Here is a 21,633-nt window from a genome sequence, read left to right as displayed (position 1 = left end):
CACTGTGATCCTTCCCCCTCTCCTCACAGACTCACTGTGATCCTTCCCCCTCTCCTTACAGACTCACTGTGATCCTTCCCTCTCTCCTTACAGACTCACTGTGATCCATCCCTCTCTCCTTACAGACTCACTGTGATCCTTCCCCCTCTCCTTACAGACTCACTGTGATCCTTCCCCCTCTCCTTACAGACTCACCGTGATCCTTCCCCCTCTCCTCACAGACTCACTGTGATCCTTCTCCCTCTCCTCACAGACTCACTGTGATCCTTCCCCCTCTCCTCACAGACTCACCGTGATCCTTCCCCCTCTCCTTACAGACTCACTGTGATCCTTCCCCCTCTCCTCACAGACTCACTGTGATCCTTCTCCCTCTCCTCACAGACTCACTGTGATCCTTCCCCCTCTCCTCACAGACTCACTGTGATCCATCCCTCTCTCCTCACAGACTCACTGTGATCCTTCCCCCTCTCCTCACAGACTCACTGTGATCCTTCCCCCTCTCCTCACAGACTCACTGTGATCCTTCCCCCTCTCCTCACAGACTCACCGTGATCCTTCCCCCTCTCCTCACAGTCACTGTGATCCTTCCACCTCTCTTCACAGACTCACCGTGATCCTTCCCCCTCCCCTCACAGACTCACTGTGATCCATCCCCCTCTCCTCGGAGACTCACTGTGATCCATCCACCTCTCCTCACAGACTCACTGCGATCCATCCCTCTCTCCTCACAGACTCACTGTGATCCTTCCCCCTCTCCTCACAGACTCACCGTGATCCTTCCCTCTCTCCTTACAGACTCACTGTGATCCTTCCCTCTCTCCTCACAGACTCACTGTGATCCTTCTCCCTCTCCTCACAGACTCACTGTGATCCTTCCCCCTCTCCTCACAGACTCACTGTGATCCTTCCCCCTCTCCTCACAGACTCACTGTGATCCTTCCCCCTCTCCTCACAGACTCACTGTGATCCTTCCCCCTCTCCTCACAGACTCACTGTGATCCATCCCTCTCTCCTCACAGACTCACTGTGATCCATCCCTCTCTCCTCACAGACTCACTGTGATCCTTCCCCCTCTCCTCACAGACACTGTGATCCTTCCCCCTCTCCTCACAGACTCACCGTGATCCTTCCCCCTCTCCTCACAGACTCACTGTGATCCTTCCCCCTCTCCTCACAGACTCACGGTGATCCTTCCCCCTCTCCTCACAGACTCACTGTGATCCTTCCCCCTCTCCTCACAGACTCACCGTGATCCTTCCCCCTCTCCTCACAGACTCACCGTGATCCTTCCCCCTCTCCTCACAGACTCACTGTGATCCTTCCCCCTCTCCTCACAGACACTGTGATCCTTCCCCCTCTCCTCACAGACTCACCGTGATCCTTCCCCCTCTCCTCACAGACTCACTGTGATCCTTCTCCCTCTCCTCACAGACTCACTGTGATCCTTCCCCCTCTCCTCACAGACTCACTGTGATCCTTCCCCCTCTCCTCACAGTCACCGTGATCCTCCCTCCTCTCCTCACAGACTCACCGTGATCCTTCCCTCTCTCCTCACAGACTCACTGTGATCCTTCCCCCTCTCCTCACAGACTCACCGTGATCCTTCCCCCTCTCCTCACAGACTCATTGTGATCCTTCCCCCTCTCCTCACAGACTCACTGTGATCCATCCCCCTCTCCTCACCGACTCACTGTGATCCATCCCTCTCTCCTCACAGACTCACTGTGATCCTTCCCTCTCTCCTCACAGACTCACCATGATCCTTCCCTCTCTCCTCACAGACTCACTGTGATCCTTCCCCCTCTCCTCACAGACTCACCGTGATCCTTCCCCCTCTCCTCACAGACTCACCGTGATCCTTCCCCCTCTCCTCACAGACTCATTGTGATCCTTCCCCCTCTCCTCACAGACTCACCGTGATCCTTCCCCCTCTCCTCACAGTCACTGTGATCCTTCCCCCTCTCCTCACAGACTCATTGTGATCCTTCCCCCTCTCCTCACAGACTCACCATGATCCTTCCCCCTCTCCTCACAGACTCATTGTGATCCTTCCCCCTCTCCTCACAGACTCACCGTGATCCTTCCCCCTCTCCTCACAGTCACTGTGATCCTTCCCCCTCTCTTCACAGACTCACCGTGATCCTTCCCCCTCCCCTCACAGACTCACTGTGATCCATCCCCCTCTCCTCGCAGACTCACTGTGATCCTTCCCCCTCTCCTCACAGACTCACTGCGATCCATCCCTCTCTCCTTACAGACTCACTGTGATCCTTCCCCCTCTCCTCACAGACTCACTGTGATCCTTCCCCCTCTCATCACAGACTCACTGTGATCCTTCCCCCTCTCCTCACAGACTCACTGTGATCCTTCCCTCTCTCCTTACAGACTCACTGTGATCCATCCCTCTCTCCTTACAGACTCACTGTGATCCTTCCCCCTCTCCTCACAGACTCACTGTGATCCTTCCCCCTCTCCTCACAGACTCACTGTGATCCTTCCCCCTCTCCTTACAGACTCACTGTGATCCTTCCCCCTCTCCTCACAGACTCACTGTGATCCTTCTCCCTCTCCTCACAGACTCACTGTGATCCTTCCCCCTCTCCTCACAGACTCACTGTGATCCATCCCTCTCTCCTCACAGACTCACTGTGATCCTTCCCCCTCTCCTCACAGACTCACTGTGATCCTTCCCCCTCTCCTCACAGACTCACTGTGATCCTTCCCCCTCTCCTCACAGACTCACCGTGATCCTTCCCCCTCTCCTCACAGACTCACCGTGATCCTTCCCCCTCTCCTCACAGACTCACTGTGATCCTTCCCCCTCTCCTCACAGACACTGTGATCCTTCCCCCTCTCCTCACAGACTCACTGTGATCCTTCCCCCTCTCCTCACAGACTCACTGTGATCCTTCTCCCTCTCCTCACAGACTCACTGTGATCCTTCCCCCTCTCCTCACAGTCACGTGATCCTTCCTCCTCTCCTCACAGACTCACCGTGATCCTTCCCCCTCTCCTCACAGACTCACCGTGATCCTTCCCCCTCTCCTCACAGACTCACCGTGATCCTTCCCCCTCTCCTCACAGACTCATTGTGATCCTTCCCCCTCTCCTCACAGACTCACCGTGATCCTTCCCCCTCTCCTCACAGACTCATTGTGATCCTTCCCCCTCTCCTCACAGACTCACCGTGATCCTTCCCCCTCTCCTCACAGTCACTGTGATCCTTCCACCTCTCTTCACAGACTCACCGTGATCCTTCCCCCTCCCCTCACAGACTCACTGTGATCCATCCCCCTCTCCTCGCAGACTCACTGTGATCCATCCACCTCTCCTCACAGACTCACTGCGATCCATCCCTCTCTCCTCACAGACTCACTGTGATCCTTCCCCCTCTCCTCACAGACTCACCGTGATCCTTCCCTCTCTCCTTACAGACTCACTGTGATCCTTCCCTCTCTCCTCACAGACTCACTGTGATCCTTCTCCCTCTCCTCACAGACTCACTGTGATCCTTCCCCCTCTCCTCACAGACTCACTGTGATCCTTCCCCCTCTCCTCACAGACTCACTGTGATCCTTCCCCCTCTCCTCACAGACTCACTGTGATCCTTCCCCCTCTCCTCACAGACTCACTGTGATCCATCCCTCTCTCCTCACAGACTCACTGTGATCCATCCCTCTCTCCTCACAGACTCACTGTGATCCTTCCCCCTCTCTTCACAGACACTGTGATCCTTCCCCCTCTCCTCACAGACTCACCGTGATCCTTCCCCCTCTCCTCACAGACTCACTGTGATCCTTCCCCCTCTCCTCACAGACACTGTGATCCTTCCCCCTCTCCTCACAGACTCACCGTGATCCTTCCCCCTCTCCTCACAGACTCACTGTGATCCTTCTCCCTCTCCTCACAGACTCACTGTGATCCTTCCCCCTCTCCTCACAGACTCACTGTGATCCTTCCCCCTCTCCTCACAGTCACCGTGATCCTCCCTCCTCTCCTCACAGACTCACCGTGATCCTTCCCTCTCTCCTCACAGACTCACTGTGATCCTTCCCCCTCTCCTCACAGACTCACCGTGATCCTTCCCCCTCTCCTCACAGACTCATTGTGATCCTTCCCCCTCTCCTCACAGACTCACTGTGATCCATCCCCCTCTCCTCACCGACTCACTGTGATCCATCCCTCTCTCCTCACAGACTCACTGTGATCCTTCCCTCTCTCCTCACAGACTCACCATGATCCTTCCCTCTCTCCTCACAGACTCACTGTGATCCTTCCCCCTCTCCTCACAGACTCACCGTGATCCTTCCCCCTCTCCTCACAGACTCACTGTGATCCTTCCCCCTCTCCTCACAGACTCACCATGATCCTTCCCTCTCTCCTCACAGACTCACTGTGATCCTTCCCCCTCTCCTCACAGACTCACCGTGATCCTTCCCCCTCTCCTCACAGACTCACTGTGATCCTTCCCCCTCTCCTCACAGACTCACCGTGATCCTTCCCCCTCTCCTCACAGACTCACCGTGATCCTTCCCCCTCTCCTCACAGACTCATTGTGATCCTTCCCCCTCTCCTCACAGACTCACCGTGATCCTTCCCCCTCTCCTCACAGTCACTGTGATCCTTCCCCCTCTCCTCACAGACTCACTGTGATCCTTCTCCCTCTCCTCACAGACTCACTGTGATCCTTCCCCCTCTCCTCACAGACTCACTGTGATCCTTCCCCCTCTCCTCACAGACTCACTGTGATCCTTCCCCCTCTCCTCACAGACTCACTGTGATCCTTCCCCCTCTCCTCACAGACTCACTGTGATCCATCCCTCTCTCCTCACAGACTCACTGTGATCCATCCCTCTCTCCTCACAGACTCACTGTGATCCTTCCCCCTCTCCTCACAGACACTGTGATCCTTCCCCCTCTCCTCACAGACTCACTGTGATCCTTCCCCCTCTCCTCACAGACACTGTGATCCTTCCCCCTCTCCTCACAGACTCACCGTGATCCTTCCCCCTCTCCTCACAGACTCACTGTGATCCTTCCTCCTCTCCTCACAGACTCACTGTGATCCTTCCCCCTCTCCTCACAGACTCACCGTGATCCTTCCCCCTCTCCTCACAGACTCACTGTGATCCTTCTCCCTCTCCTCACAGACTCACTGTGATCCTTCCCCCTCTCCTCACAGACTCACTGTGATCCTTCCCCCTCTCCTCACAGTCACCGTGATCCTCCCTCCTCTCCTCACAGACTCACCGTGATCCTCCCTCCTCTCCTCACAGACTCACCGTGATCCTTCCCCCTCTCCTCACAGACTCATTGTGATCCTTCCCCCTCTCCTCACCGACTCACTGTGATCCATCCCTCTCTCCTCACAGACTCACTGTGATCCTTCCCTCTCTCCTCACAGACTCACCATGATCCTTCCCTCTCTCCTCACAGACTCACTGTGATCCTTCCCCCTCTCCTCACAGACTCACCGTGATCCTTCCCCCTCTCCTCACAGACTCACCGTGATCCTTCCCCCTCTCCTCACAGACTCATTGTGATCCTTCCCCCTCTCCTCACAGACTCACCGTGATCCTTCCCCCTCTCCTCACAGTCACTGTGATCCTTCCCCCTCTCCTCACAGACACACCGTGATCCTTCCCCCTCTCCTCACAGACACTGTGATCCTTCCCCCTCTCCTCACAGACACACCGTGATCCTTCCCCCTCTCCTCACAGACTCATTGTGATCCTTCCCCCTCTCCTCACAGACTCACCATGATCCTTCCCCCTCTCCTCACAGACTCATTGTGATCCTTCCCCCTCTCCTCACAGACTCACCGTGATCCTTCCCCCTCTCCTCACAGTCACTGTGATCCTTCCCCCTCTCTTCACAGACTCACCGTGATCCTTCCCCCTCCCCTCACAGACTCACTGTGATCCATCCCCCTCTCCTCGCAGACTCACTGTGATCCTTCCCCCTCTCCTCACAGACTCACTGCGATCCATCCCTCTCTCCTTACAGACTCACTGTGATCCTTCCCCCTCTCCTCACAGACTCACTGTGATCCTTCCCCCTCTCATCACAGACTCACTGTGATCCTTCCCCCTCTCCTCACAGACTCACTGTGATCCTTCCCTCTCTCCTTACAGACTCACTGTGATCCATCCCTCTCTCCTCACAGACTCACCGTGATCCTTCCCCCTCTCCTTACAGACTCACTGTGATCCTTCCCCCTCTCCTCACAGACTCACTGTGATCCTTCTCCCTCTCCTCACAGACTCACTGTGATCCTTCCCCCTCTCCTCACAGACTCACTGTGATCCATCCCTCTCTCCTCACAGACTCACTGTGATCCTTCCCCCTCTCCTCACAGACTCACTGTGATCCTTCCCCCTCTCCTCACAGACTCACTGTGATCCTTCCCCCTCTCCTCACAGACTCACCGTGATCCTTCCCCCTCTCCTCACAGACTCACCGTGATCCTTCCCCCTCTCCTCACAGACTCACTGTGATCCTTCCCCCTCTCCTCACAGACACTGTGATCCTTCCCCCTCTCCTCACAGACTCACTGTGATCCTTCCCCCTCTCCTCACAGACTCACTGTGATCCTTCTCCCTCTCCTCACAGACTCACTGTGATCCTTCCCCCTCTCCTCACAGTCACGTGATCCTTCCTCCTCTCCTCACAGACTCACCGTGATCCTTCCCCCTCTCCTCACAGACTCACCGTGATCCTTCCCCCTCTCCTCACAGACTCACCGTGATCCTTCCCCCTCTCCTCACAGACTCATTGTGATCCTTCCCCCTCTCCTCACAGACTCACCGTGATCCTTCCCCCTCTCCTCACAGTCACTGTGATCCTTCCCCCTCTCCTCACAGACTCATTGTGATCCTTCCCCCTCTCCTCACAGACTCACCGTGATCCTTCCCCCTCTCCTCACAGACTCATTGTGATCCTTCCCCCTCTCCTCACAGACTCACCGTGATCCTTCCCCCTCTCCTCACAGTCACTGTGATCCTTCCACCTCTCTTCACAGACTCACCGTGATCCTTCCCCCTCCCCTCACAGACTCACTGTGATCCATCCCCCTCTCCTCGCAGACTCACTGTGATCCATCCACCTCTCCTCACAGACTCACTGCGATCCATCCCTCTCTCCTCACAGACTCACTGTGATCCTTCCCCCTCTCCTCACAGACTCACCGTGATCCTTCCCTCTCTCCTTACAGACTCACTGTGATCCTTCCCTCTCTCCTCACAGACTCACTGTGATCCTTCTCCCTCTCCTCACAGACTCACTGTGATCCTTCCCCCTCTCCTCACAGACTCACTGTGATCCTTCCCCCTCTCCTCACAGACTCACTGTGATCCTTCCCCCTCTCCTCACAGACTCACTGTGATCCTTCCCCCTCTCCTCACAGACTCACTGTGATCCATCCCTCTCTCCTCACAGACTCACTGTGATCCATCCCTCTCTCCTCACAGACTCACTGTGATCCTTCCCCCTCTCCTCACAGACACTGTGATCCTTCCCCCTCTCCTCACAGACTCACCGTGATCCTTCCCCCTCTCCTCACAGACTCACTGTGATCCTTCCCCCTCTCCTCACAGACACTGTGATCCTTCCCCCTCTCCTCACAGACTCACCGTGATCCTTCCCCCTCTCCTCACAGACTCACTGTGATCCTTCTCCCTCTCCTCACAGACTCACTGTGATCCTTCCCCCTCTCCTCACAGACTCACTGTGATCCTTCCCCCTCTCCTCACAGTCACCGTGATCCTCCCTCCTCTCCTCACAGACTCACCGTGATCCTTCCCTCTCTCCTCACAGACTCACTGTGATCCTTCCCCCTCTCCTCACAGACTCACCGTGATCCTTCCCCCTCTCCTCACAGACTCATTGTGATCCTTCCCCCTCTCCTCACAGACTCACTGTGATCCATCCCCCTCTCCTCACCGACTCACTGTGATCCATCCCTCTCTCCTCACAGACTCACCGTGATCCTTCCCCCTCTCCTCACAGACTCACCGTGATCCTTCCCCCTCTCCTCACAGACTCATTGTGATCCTTCCCCCTCTCCTCACAGACTCACCGTGATCCTTCCCCCTCTCCTCACAGTCACTGTGATCCTTCCCCCTCTCCTCACAGACTCACTGTGATCCTTCCCCCTCTCCTCACAGACTCAACGTGATCCTTCCCCCTCTCCTCACAGACACTGTGATCCTTCCCCCTCTCCTCACAGACACCGTGATCCTTCCCCCTCTCCTCACAGACTCACTGTGATCCTTCCCCCTCTCCTCACAGACTCAACGTGATCCTTCCCCCTCTCCTCACAGACACTGTGATCCTTCCCCCTCTCCTCACAGACACCGTGATCCTTCCCCCTCTCCTCACAGACTCACCGTGATCCTTCCCCCTCTCCTCACAGACTCACCGTGATCCTTCCCCCTCTCCTCACAGACTCACCGTGATCCTTCCCCCTCTCCTCACAGACTCATTGTGATCCTTCCCCCTCTCCTCACAGACTCACGGTGATCCTTCCCCCTCTCCTCACAGTCACTGTGTTCCTTCCCCCTCTCCTCACAGGCTCATTGTGATCCTTCCCCCTCTCCTCACAGACTCACCGTGATCCTTCCCCCTCTCCTCACAGACTCATTGTGATCCTTCCCCCTCTCCTCACAGACTCACCGTGATCCTTCCCCCTCTCCTCACAGTCACTGTGATCCTTCCACCTCTCTTCACAGACTCACCGTGATCCTTCCCCCTCCCCTCACAGACTCACTGTGATCCATCCCCCTCTCCTCGCAGACTCACTGTGATCCATCCCCCTCTCCTCACAGACTCACTGCGATCCATCCCTCTCTCCTCACAGACTTACTGTGATCCTTCCCCCTCTCCTCACAGACTCACCGTGATCCTTCCCTCTCTCCTTACAGACTCACTGTGATCCTTCCCTCTCTCCTCACAGACTCACTGTGATCCTTCTCCCTCTCCTCACAGACTCACTGTGATCCTTCCCCCTCTCCTCACAGACTCACTGTGATCCTTCCCCCTCTCCTCACAGACTCACTGTGATCCTTCTCCCTCTCCTCACAGACTCACTGTGATCCTTCCCCCTCTCCTCACAGACTCACTGTGATCCTTCCCCCTCTCCTCACAGACTCACTGTGATCCTTCCCCCTCTCCTCACAGACTCACTGTGATCCTTCCCCCTCTCCTCACAGACTCACTGTGATCCATCCCTCTCTCCTCACAGACTCACTGTGATCCATCCCTCTCTCCTCACAGACTCACTGTGATCCTTCCCCCTCTCCTCACAGACACTGTGATCCTTCCCCCTCTCCTCACAGACTCACCGTGATCCTTCCCCCTCTCCTCACAGACTCACCGTGATCCTTCCCCCTCTCCTCACAGACTCACTGTGATCCTTCCCCCTCTCCTCACAGACACTGTGATCCTTCCCCCTCTCCTCACAGACTCACCGTGATCCTTCCCCCTCTCCTCACAGACTCACTGTGATCCTTCTCCCTCTCCTCACAGACTCACTGTGATCCTTCCCCCTCTCCTCACAGACTCACTGTGATCCTTCCCCCTCTCCTCACAGACTCACCGTGATCCTTCCCCCTCTCCTCACAGTCACTGTGATCCTTCCCCCTCTCCTCACAGACTCACCGTGATCCTTCCCCCTCTCCTCACAGTCACCGTGATCCTTCCTCCTCTCCTCACAGACTCACCGTGATCCATCCCTCTCTCCTCACAGACTCACTGTGATCCTTCCCCCTCTCCTCACAGACTCACCGTGATCCTTCCCCCTCTCCTCACAGACTCATTGTGATCCTTCCCCCTCTCCTCACAGACTCACTGTGATCCATCCCCCTCTCCTCACCGACTCACTGTGATCCATCCCTCTCTCCTCACAGACTCACTGTGATCCTTCCCTCTCTCCTCACAGACTCACTGTGATCCTTCCCTCTCTCCTCACAGACTCACTGTGATCCTTCCCCCTCTCCTCACAGACTCACCGTGATCCTTCCCCCTCTCCTCACAGACTCACCGTGATCCTTCCCCCTCTCCTCACAGACTCATTGTGATCCTTCCCCCTCTCCTCACAGACTCACCGTGATCCTTCCCCCTCTCCTCACAGTCACTGTGATCCTTCCCCCTCTCCTCACAGACTCATTGTGATCCTTCCCCCTCTCCTCACAGACACCATGATCCTTCCCCCTCTCCTCACAGACTCACCGTGATCCTTCCCCCTCTCCTCACAGTCACTGTGATCCTTCCCCCTCTCTTCACAGACTCACCGTGATCCTTCCCCCTCCCCTCACAGACTCACTGTGATCCATCCCCCTCTCCTCGCAGACTCACTGTGATCCTTCCCCCTCTCCTCACAGACTCACTGTGATCCTTCCCCCTCTCCTCACAGACTCACCGTGATCCTTCCCTCTCTCCTTACAGACTCACTGTGATCCTTCCCTCTCTCCTCACAGACTCACTGTGATCCTTCTCCCTCTCCTCACAGACTCACTGTGATCCTTCCCCCTCTCCTCACAGACTCACTGTGATCCTTCCCCCTCTCCTCACAGACTCACTGTGATCCTTCCCCCTCTCCTCACAGACTCACTGTGATCCTTCCCCCTCTCCTCACAGACTCACTGTGATCCTTCCCCCTCTCCTCACAGACTCACTGTGATCCTTCCCCCTCTCCTCGCAGACTCACTGTGATCCTTCCCCCTCTCCTCACAGACTCACTGTGATCCTTCCCACTCTCATCACAGACTCATTGTGATCCTTCCCCCTCTCCTCACAGACTCACCGTGATCCTTCCCCCTCTCCTCACAGTCACTGTGATCCTTCCCCCTCTCCTCACAGACTCATTGTGATCCTTCCCCCTCTCCTCACAGACACCATGATCCTTCCCCCTCTCCTCACAGACTCACCGTGATCCTTCCCCCTCTCCTCACAGTCACTGTGATCCTTCCCCCTCTCTTCACAGACTCACCGTGATCCTTCCCCCTCCCCTCACAGACTCACTGTGATCCATCCCCCTCTCCTCGCAGACTCACTGTGATCCTTCCCCCTCTCCTCACAGACTCACTGTGATCCTTCCCCCTCTCCTCACAGACTCACCGTGATCCTTCCCTCTCTCCTTACAGACTCACTGTGATCCTTCCCTCTCTCCTCACAGACTCACTGTGATCCTTCTCCCTCTCCTCACAGACTCACTGTGATCCTTCCCCCTCTCCTCACAGACTCACTGTGATCCTTCCCCCTCTCCTCACAGACTCACTGTGATCCTTCCCCCTCTCCTCACAGACTCACTGTGATCCTTCCCCCTCTCCTCACAGACTCACTGTGATCCTTCCCCCTCTCCTCACAGACTCACTGTGATCCTTCCCCCTCTCCTCGCAGACTCACTGTGATCCTTCCCCCTCTCCTCACAGACTCACTGTGATCCTTCCCACTCTCATCACAGACTCACTGTGATCCTTCCCCCTCTCCTCACAGACTCACCTGAGCCCCTTGTCATATAAAGTCTCCGGGCCCTCATCCCCGTGTTCCTTGTAAACTTGCAATCAGGGTCACATGAATTGAATTGACTTTATTTCTCACCTTCTTCACTTGCATGAGGAGTGAAATTCTTTACGCTACGTCTCCATCTGAACGTGGAATGTGTGATTTACAGTAATTTATAATAAACAGGACAGTCAATATAGCATAGAAATACAATTATATCCAGACTGATAGCCATGGAGTCTGTTGGTCCTGGCTATTACGCTGCAGTACCATTCCCCGGGTGGTAGCGGCTGGAACAGTTTGTGGTTGGGGTGACTGGGGTCCCCAATGTTCCTTTGGGCCCTTTTTACACACCTAAAGTCTCACAAAGAAGATTGTTGGGTAAAATCAGAGCTCAGGGCATCGGGGGGAAGGCATTGACATGGATAGAAAACTGGTTGTCAGATAGAAAGCAAAGGGTAGCGGTGAATGGGTGTTTCTCGGAATGGCAGGTGGTGACTAGTGGGGTGCCACAGGGCTCGGTATTGGGACCACAGCTGTTTATGATTTACATCAACGATTTAGGTGAAGGCATTGAGAATAACATCAGCAAGTTTGCTGATGATACTAAGCTGGGTGGCAGTGTGACATGTGATGAGGATGTTAGGAGAATACAGGGAGACTTGGATAGGCTGGGTGAGTGGGCAGATACTTGGCAGATGACTTTTAATGTGAATAAGTGTGAGGTTATCCACTTTGGGAGTAAGAACAGGAAGGCAGATTATTATCTGAATGGTGTAGAGTTAGGTCAGGGAGAAATACAAAGAGATCTGGGAGTCCTTGTTCATCAGTCACTGAAGGTGAATGAGCAAGTGCATCAGGCCGTGAAGAAGGCTAATGGAATGTTGGCCTTTATTACAAAGGGAATTGAGTACAAGAGCAAGGAAATCCTTTTGCATTTGTACAGGGCCCTGGTGAGACCACACCTGGAGCATTGTGTACAGTTTTGGTCTCCAGGGTTAAGGAAGGACATCCTGGCTGTAGAGGAAGTGCAGCGTAGATTCACGAGGTTAATTCTTGGGATGTCCGAACTGTCTTACGCAGAGATGTTAGAAAGACTGGGCTTGTACAAGATAGAGGCAGGAAATATGTTCCACATGCTGGGAGAGTCTAGTACCAGAGGGCATGGTTTGAAAATAAGGGGAAGGTCATTTAGGACAGAGTTAAGGAAAAACTTCTTCTCCCAGAGAGTTGTGGGGGTCTGGAATGCACTGCCTCGGAAGGCAGTGGAGGCCAATTCTCTGGATGCTTTCAAGAAGGAGCTACATACGTATCTTATGGATAGGGGAAATCCATAAGATCAAGGGATATGGGGACAAGGCAGGAACCGGGTATTGATAGTAGATGATCAGCCATGATCTCAGAATGGTGGTGCAGGCTCAAAGGGCCGAATGGTCTACTTCTGCACCCAATGTCTATCATCTATCTTTGTAAATGTCCTGTATAGTGGGAAGTTCCCATCTACAGCTGTGCTGGGCTGTTCGCACCAATCCCTGCAGAGTCCTACAGAGCAGGTAGCATACCAGGAAGCCATGGAAGCAGATGGACAATGGTGGAATTAGCAGCTGGTGCATACTCTATCACCACTGATGCCAGGTAGACAATCTCTGACAGTATTGATAATGGCTAGGGTCACCCATCTTTTAAACGCACTGCCCAGAAGAAGGCAATAGCAGCCACTTACGTAGAAAAATTTGCAAAGAACGACCATGGTTCTGGAAAAAACACGATCAACATTTAAACAATCGATCTTTGCAGCATTTCCCCCTCAGGTTGCCTTCTCTGGCAGCAGTGCTCATACAGTAAACTCACAACACTACAGACTCCACCTTGAACAGCAATCACGATGGCAAAAGATTTGGAATGGGTGCAGAAAGCGCTGCAGACTATCCAAACAGAAAGCAGTAACCGCAAGAAGGCCAGTGCCAAACAGATGAAAACTTCAGTCCAGTTAAACAGTCAAAGCTCAGCAAGCAGACGGTATCAGAGGCCCTTGCTTAGGTTGTTCTGAGACCGTTACGATCAGATATGCAGAGAACATTTCCTGCTCACTGTTTGAATCCTCCATGCCAAGTTCATGCATGACTTCACTTTCCAGTTCTAACGGTGTCATTCTGACGCTATGCTCCACCTTTGTGAGTCACTATTACGAAATTAGAGAACATTTCTTTTCTTCAGAGCTAATGGGCCTGCTTCCTTTTTGAAAGTTTTGTCAAGCCAATGATGTTTCTGCAAGGGAAAATGGATCTCATGATACTAAAATAATTAAAGAGAGAATCTGAATAAAATGAGGCTCAGGTATGCATATGGTAGCATACAGGGACTTTGAGGTAATAAAAAATCAGGATCACATAAAGTAAAGCAAATTGTTTAGGATTTGTCAGAGTCATAGAAAACTACAGCAGAGTGACAGGCCCTTTGTCCTATCATGTATGTGCCAGCCTATTTATACTGCCTAGTCCCGTGGACCTGCATCAGGACCATTGCCCTCCTTAACCATCCCATCCAAGTCCCTATCCAAACTTCTCTTATGCGTTGAAATCAACCAATAGCACTGGCAGGTTGTTCCACACTTTGAGTGAAGAAGCCTCCCCTCACGATCCCCTTAAACAATTTACCTTTCACCTTTAACCCTTTGCCTCCAGTTCTAGTCTCATCCAACCTCAGTTTGTCAAGCCGGCTTACATTTATCCTACCAAAAACGCCTCATAATTTTGTATACCTCAATCAAATCTTCCCTCAATCTTCTACATTATAGGGAATAAAGTCTGAATCTATTCAATCTTTCCATGTAACTCGGCCTCCAGTCGTGGCAACATTCTTGTAAATTTGTGCTGTACTCTTTCAATCTTATTGATATCTTTCCTGTAGGTAGGTGAGCAAACTACACACAGTATTCCAGATTAGGCCTCACCAGTATCTTAAACAACTTCAACATAGCATCCCAAGTGCTGCATCCGATACTTGGATCTCAGAAGGCCTTTGTGCTAAAAGCTTTCTTTCCAACCCTATCTACCTGACTTGTCCCATGACTTTGAGGAATGTTACTGATTACAATCTTTTCTGTTTGAACAGCTGCAGGCTGTTCTCTAAACTGCATGATAGAATTGTAAATCTGCCAAAAATATAGAATATGTATATAGTTCCTGCCTTTCGAAGGGCCGAATGGCCTACTCCTGCACTATTTTCTATGTTTCTTTTGAAAAATCAGATAGCAAGCAAGAGAAGCTGATTCCTTTATATAGGACATAAGGCAGATTCCAGTGCATAACACAGTCTGGGTATCCATTATAGACCACCTGAACAGCTCAATTAAATTCCAGCCTGTCACTCAATGCTGGGCGTCCATTACCCTATATATAAGCTGTCTGAATCCATTGATGAGACTCCAGCCTGTGCCTGCTTCCAGGTTTCCAGGGAAACTGGCAGGGGGCTCAGTCCCCTTTGGATTTTATTTTTATTGACACACAGCATGGAGTAGACCCAGCCTTTGAGTTGTACCGCCCAGCATTCCCCCAATCCCCCAGTTTATCCTAGCTCAATCACGGGACAATTTACAATGACTAATTAACCTACCAACCGGTAAGCAAGAGGAACCCAGCAGAGAAGAGTCTGTGCATGAAACATCAACTGTACTTTCTTCCGCAGATGCTGCCTGGCCTGCTGAGTTCCTCCAGCAGTTTTGAGTGTGAACCTACCAACCGGTTCATCTTTGGTCTGCAGGTGGAAACTGGAGCACACGGAGGAAACCCATACAGTTATGGGGAGAACGTACCAACTCCTTACAGGGGGCAGTGGGGGGACTTGAACCCGAGTCACTGGTACTGCAAAGTGTTGTGCGAACCACTTCGCTAACATGCCAAGCTTTAAATATCAAACGTTTAAAAACATTCTGAAGACAGCGGATCCTGATCCAGTGGCAGTGGGAGGGAGGGAGGGAGGGGGCACTGCAACGCGAGACCAGACTGCTGAATGGATACTAAAACTCACACATAAGTGGGTAAGAATGACACCTGTTATAACCTTATATACTTCTATACATGTACACACAGGTATGCTCAGGGACAGATCCCCTTGTCCATTCCCTCCTTCTAGTATCCATGTGCCCCTTTAAAACAACTCCCCCCAAATCCACCCCCCCATGAATCTCCTTGTCCTTCAGTGCTCCCACCCCAACCATCAGTGAGATTCCCATCTTCCAACTCTCACGTGGGCCTCCTTACTTCCTATACCCCTCTCCGTCCTTCTTTGACCCCACTTTGTCCTTCCCTGCACTGGACACTTCCTCTTAAGAGGGATAGACCCAAGGCATAGATTATTAAAAGATCGAACAGGCTCCATTTGTAATGACCTCATCATGATGCAGAGAAAATCTGTGAATACCTAGTCAGTAGGAGACGAAGGATGAAGAACGGATTCAGTGTGATCGTCGAGAGACTCTTGGAAAGAGCTGTTTGTGATTTCTGTCCTTTAGCTTTAATCAACCAAATAAAATGCACAGCTATAATATTATGCAAAAAAGGATAATAGTTTCCATTTTGTAATATAGTATTCTCCATTTCAACACTGTCTGAAATGACTCACTGGGGATTTCCTCATACTTATCAAGCACATGATTTAGCATCAAGCAGGGGTGTGTTATGGGGAAGGCAAAAGCATCTAGTCTTCAGTCAGTTTGAAGTTCAAATGCTATTTAATGTGGAATTATATCCAGAATTTGTCACCTCAAGTATTCACAACAAGGTAGAGGAGCGGATCAGTGGCTGCAGCTTTCTCCACCACTAAAATAACCACCTTATCTTATCTCAAACCCTTGTCCTGATAAGGGAGCTTGGCCCGAAACTCCCATTTCCGGTCCTGACCTGCTGTGTTCCTCAAGTTTCTGTATTTTACTTCAGACACACTTTTGTCACATTAACATCAATGTCAAAAATCCAAAATAATTTTATTATCACAGTGCATGCCTGTCACCAAGTAAAATGCTGAGATTCATTTTCTTGTGGGGATACACAGTAAATCCAAGAAAGATGGTTATCACAGGAGAGCCCAACTTTAAGTGCATGGATGGAAATTACAATGGACATTTACAAAATGGAGAAGATAACAGCATCCATTAATCATATCTTGGAACAATTTGATTCATACTGGGAAAAATAGTTTAACTACATAATGCCTCTTAGGCATGAATTTATTCTCACAAATCAATGAATATGTTGTAAAAAAAACATCACTCCCTACTTGTACATAGTTCTTTCCTTTTGCATTTTTTTTCTTTCCACTCTTTTCTATAAGTGTATACCTCAGATAAACACTTTGTGGAGGTTTGTGACATATATGATTATATGATATAAACGTACAATGTCTGAAATACATCTTACGGAAATGTTTGTTTGATGATGAACCAATAAAACAAATAAATTACAAATAAAATCATGAAAGGTCACAGCCAACAGGACAGTGATGTGAGGGAGTTATAGGTCAGATTGGGTTTAGGGTCAGTGATGTGGGGGAGTTGGAGGTCGGGTTGGGTTTAGGGTCAGTGATGTGGGGGAGTTGGAGGCCGGGTTGGGTTTAGGGACAGTGATGTGGGGGAGTTGGAGGTCGGGTTGGGTTTAGGGTCAGTGATGTGGGGGAGTTGGAGGCCGGGTTGGGTTTAGGGTCAGTGATGTGGGGGAGTTGGAGGTCGGGTTGGGTTTAGGGTCAATCGCAACAGCCCTCCATATTGTTCCGACTCACTTAGAGGAACCAAACACTTATGTGAGGATGTCATTTGTGGACTTCAGTTCTGCATTTACCACAGTCATCCCCATAAACTGGTCAGCAAACTGAACACTCTTGGCCTTGGTTCCTCCCTGTGCTCGGTGGTCATGGACTTTCTCACAGACCGACCACAGCAAGTCAGAATTGGTAAGCACATCTCCACCACCCTCATTTTAAAAACAGGCACCCGGCAGGGCTGTGTGCTGAGTCCTATGCCCTACACACTCTTCACACATGACCGCACCCCCACCTACACCTCCAACTCCATAATTAAATTTGTGGACGATACCACAGTGGTTGGCCTGATCTCGGACGAGGATGAAACAGCCTACAGGCTCGGGTTGGATCATCCGATGGTGTAAGGACAACGACCTGGCCCTTAACACTTCTAAAACAAAAGAGATGATCATTGACTTCAGGAGATTAAAGGCCAGAGTACACACCCCCCCCCCTCCATATACATGGAGAGGTAGTGGAAAGTGTGGAAAACCTAAAGTTCCTTGGAGTTATGTTGTCCAAACAGCTGACATGGACCACCAACACCTCGCTGCTTGTAAAAAAGTCACAACAATGACTCTTCTTCCTCAGAAAGCTGAAACAGGCCAAACTCCCACAAAAGCTGTTGCTCAACTTGAATACAGCCAAACAAAACAGCATTCTTCTGGGGCCAAGGTGTAAAACAAACACAGTACATGCAAAACAGTGAGCAAAAAATACCAGACACTTCAAAAAACACATATTTAGCCCAAGACCCTGAGCATCATGTCCCACAATTTGCTGGTACAGCGAGCAATCGCATGAAATCTATACACTCGCTTTATCTAAGCAGAAGAGTGTTATTGAGAGAGTATTGTATAGTGAGAGGAGAAACATTAACGTGGAAAGGAATTTTGGTGTCCCTTTACACAGGTCACTGAAAGGGAACTGGAAGGTATGAATTGAATTGAATTGACTTTATTACTTACATCCTTCAAATACATGAGGAGTAAAAATCTTTACGTTATGTCTCCGTTCGCATGTGCAATACGCAATTATATAATTTATAATAAATATTATGTACAACAGGAAAGTCCATATAACATAGAAATACAGTAGTGTCAGCATGAATTAAGCGGTCTGATGGCATTCAACACCATCATGCCCTTAGTGCTAATCACCAAGCTCCAAAACCTGGGCCTCTGTACCTCCATCTGCAACTGTATCCTTGACTTCCTCAGCGCATAACATAGAACAGAGAATAGTACAGCACAGTACAGGCCCTTTGGCCCACACTGTTGTACTGACCGTCAAACCCTGCCTCCCATATAACCCCCCACATTAAATTCCTCCATATACCTGGCTAGTAGTCTCTTAAACTTCACCAGTGTATTTGCCTCCACCACTGACCCAGGCAGTGCATTCCACGCACCAACCACTCTCTGAGTAACAAACTTTCCTCTAATATCCCCCTTGAACTTCCCATCCCTTACCTTAAAGCCATGTCTCCCCAGCACCAGCCTCCCCAGCACCAAGAATATCTTGAAAAGCGTGATGACTCAAAAAAGTGGAGCCATTAAGGATTCCTGTCATCCTGGACATGCTGTTAGGGAGAAGGTACAGGACACTGAAGACTTGCATTCAATGTTTTAGGATCAGCTTCTTTCTCTCCACCATCATATTTCTGAATGGCCAATGAACCCATGGACTTTAAGTAACTGTTTAATATCAGATGCACAAATACATGTATGCACATGTGTAGTGAAAATCTTAACTGCAGCAGCATTTCAGGCTCAAACGATCAGATATATCTTATAGTAGCTTATAGCGTTTTTATTCTGTATTGCAATGTACTGCTGTCACAAAACAAATTTCATGAAGTACAGTATGCCAGTGATATTAAACTTGATTCTGATTCTGATTAATTGCAAGACTTACTGCATTTGCAGAGAGCTTTAGTGAGATCACAACTGAAGTACTGTGTACAGCTCACGTCTCCTTTCTCAAGAAAGTACATGTATATATGTCACAGAGAGAATGTAACAAAAATTCTGCGGACCTAGGTGGCAGGACTGTCAGATGAGAAGCAACTGGGACAACTAAACCAGTCTTCAGAAGAGTTTAGAGGAATGTGAGGGCATCTTCATGGAACTTTTACAGCACTAGGTAGGGAGTGATGATTGCCTCCCCATGCATTGGTACATAGAATGAGATGTCATGGTCTGGGCTGTGAAATACGCATTCTGTTTCACAGTCTGGTCCAAGTTCCTTATTCCAGGTTTTCTGGGTTTCCCCAGTTTCTATTGAGGCAGCTGATTCTCATTTGGACTGGCTTCATAAATAGCTTCAGGATTCGGCCTTGGGCTGTGGACGATCCTCTCAGTATCATGGAGAGCACTTAGTGAAATGGTTGATGGTGTGTCGCAGGGTGATTGCGAAGGCTGGAGGAACTGCTGGGGTGTTGTGGGGGGACATTCTATGGGAATATTGACCAATGGCTTGTATAGGTCTGGAACGATATTCGTACACAGTTCCTTGCAAACTCTGATAGGATGGCAGGGAGGGAGACTGATGGTGACAGCAGCAGCACGGAGTTTGAGTGGGAAGAGGTGGAGAGAGGGACTAAGAATAGGAAGGTGATGGGTCAGAAGAGAAAGAAAGGAGGTGGGTCTAGTGTAGGTGGATCAGAAAATGAGGGAAAAGAAGTTGAGGAGAAGGACCTGAGGGCAAAATTGCTAAATGTAGTGGTAAGATTTGAGGGGGGGGGGTAAAGAAAATCAATCTGCTTAATCTAACAAAAATCATCAGGGTGAACCATGTGAGAATTTTAGGAGATGAAAAACTGCTGATAGGATGTAAAACTAAAGAGCAGATGGAGAAGGCAATGAAGGCGACTAATGTTGGGAAAGTCAAAGTGACCAGGGTTGTAAGAATTGGAGCACAAAGGGTCAATGGTTGCAAGGGGGTGATCTCTGGGGTTCCCCTCAGTGTTAATATGAAGGAGCTAGTGGAGAACTTAAGGGTGAGGAATAGTTCAGTGAAGAGTGAAAAGAACGACAAGGGGAGCAGAGAAAAGGGAGACTGAAATTGTTCTGGTAGAATTTGAGGACAACGTGCCTCCAAAGGTGATATATTTTGGATTTCTGAGATACAATGTAAGAGAATATATACCAAAACCTGTGAGGTGTTTCAATTGCCAGGAGTTTGGGCATGTGACCAAAGTGTGCTAAGAAAAGAGAAGATGTGCAAGGTATGGTGGGGAACACGAATACGGAAAATGTGGAGAGGGAGTAGGACCAAAGTGCAGTAATTGTGGAGGTGACCATAGTGTCGTGTACTAGGGATGTGAAGTGGTGAGACAGAGGTGGACGTGCAGAAGATAAGGGTGAAGGAAAAAGTCTCATATGCTGAGGCAGTCAAGTTGGCAGGACAGAAGAGAATGAATGAGGGAGGATGTAGCAAAGAGCAAGTGGCAGCTAAAGAAAGGCAAGATAAGAAGAATGCATGGATAGAGAAGAAGAAATTGGTGACCTTTATAGCAGGAGTGGTAAATGCAACTTGTGAGATCATATCTAAAACTAAAAGGGTTCAGATTATTGTGAAAGCTGCAGAGCACCATTTGGGTATGATAGGGTTACAATGGGAAGAGGTAAATGATGAACTCATGGTATAGTCAAGTCAAGAGACAGGATGCGTGGGTTGATAATGCTAATAATGCTACTTCTTCAATGGAATGCAAGAAGCCTGATTAGTAATGGACAAGATTTCAAGCAGTTTATAGCTAGTAGGAGAGAAAAGCCAGATGTTGTGTGTATCCAGGAGAATTGGTTAAAACCTAATTTAGATTTTGTTTTAGTTGGTTATGAGGCAGTAAGGCGAGACAGGAGAAAGGAGGGAGGAAGATGTGCAACTTAAGTAAAGCAAGGTGTTCCTTATAGAATACTACATATAGGAAGTGAACAAGAGTATGTGGTAGTAAAGGTATGGGCTGAAAGGAAAGAGTTGGTGATTGTGAATTATTATAATCCACACAAAAGGCTAGAGTTAAACAAGCTTGAGGAGATAGAAGAGCAGAATAGTAGTAACGTTGTTTGATGTGGTGATTTTAATGGACAAAATGTATGATGGGGGAGCAACAGAACAGACATCAATGGTCAAGTAATAGAGGAATTGCTAGATGAGAGGTATTTAGTGTGCCAAAATGATGGCAGTAGTACTAGAATTGATGTTAATACAGGTAAAGAATCTGTGTTTGATCTTACATTAGTATCAAACTCTATTGCATCAGTATGTGAGTGGTTCGTGTACCAAGAAGGAACTGTAGGGAGTGATCATTACCCAATCTGGTGCAAGATA

Source organism: Hypanus sabinus, chromosome 5 (assembly GCF_030144855.1).
Source record: "Hypanus sabinus isolate sHypSab1 chromosome 5, sHypSab1.hap1, whole genome shotgun sequence".
NCBI lineage: Eukaryota > Metazoa > Chordata > Chondrichthyes > Myliobatiformes > Dasyatidae > Hypanus > Hypanus sabinus.
The sequence above is the reverse complement of the archived record's forward strand: the minus strand, read 5'-3'. Positions refer to the sequence as shown.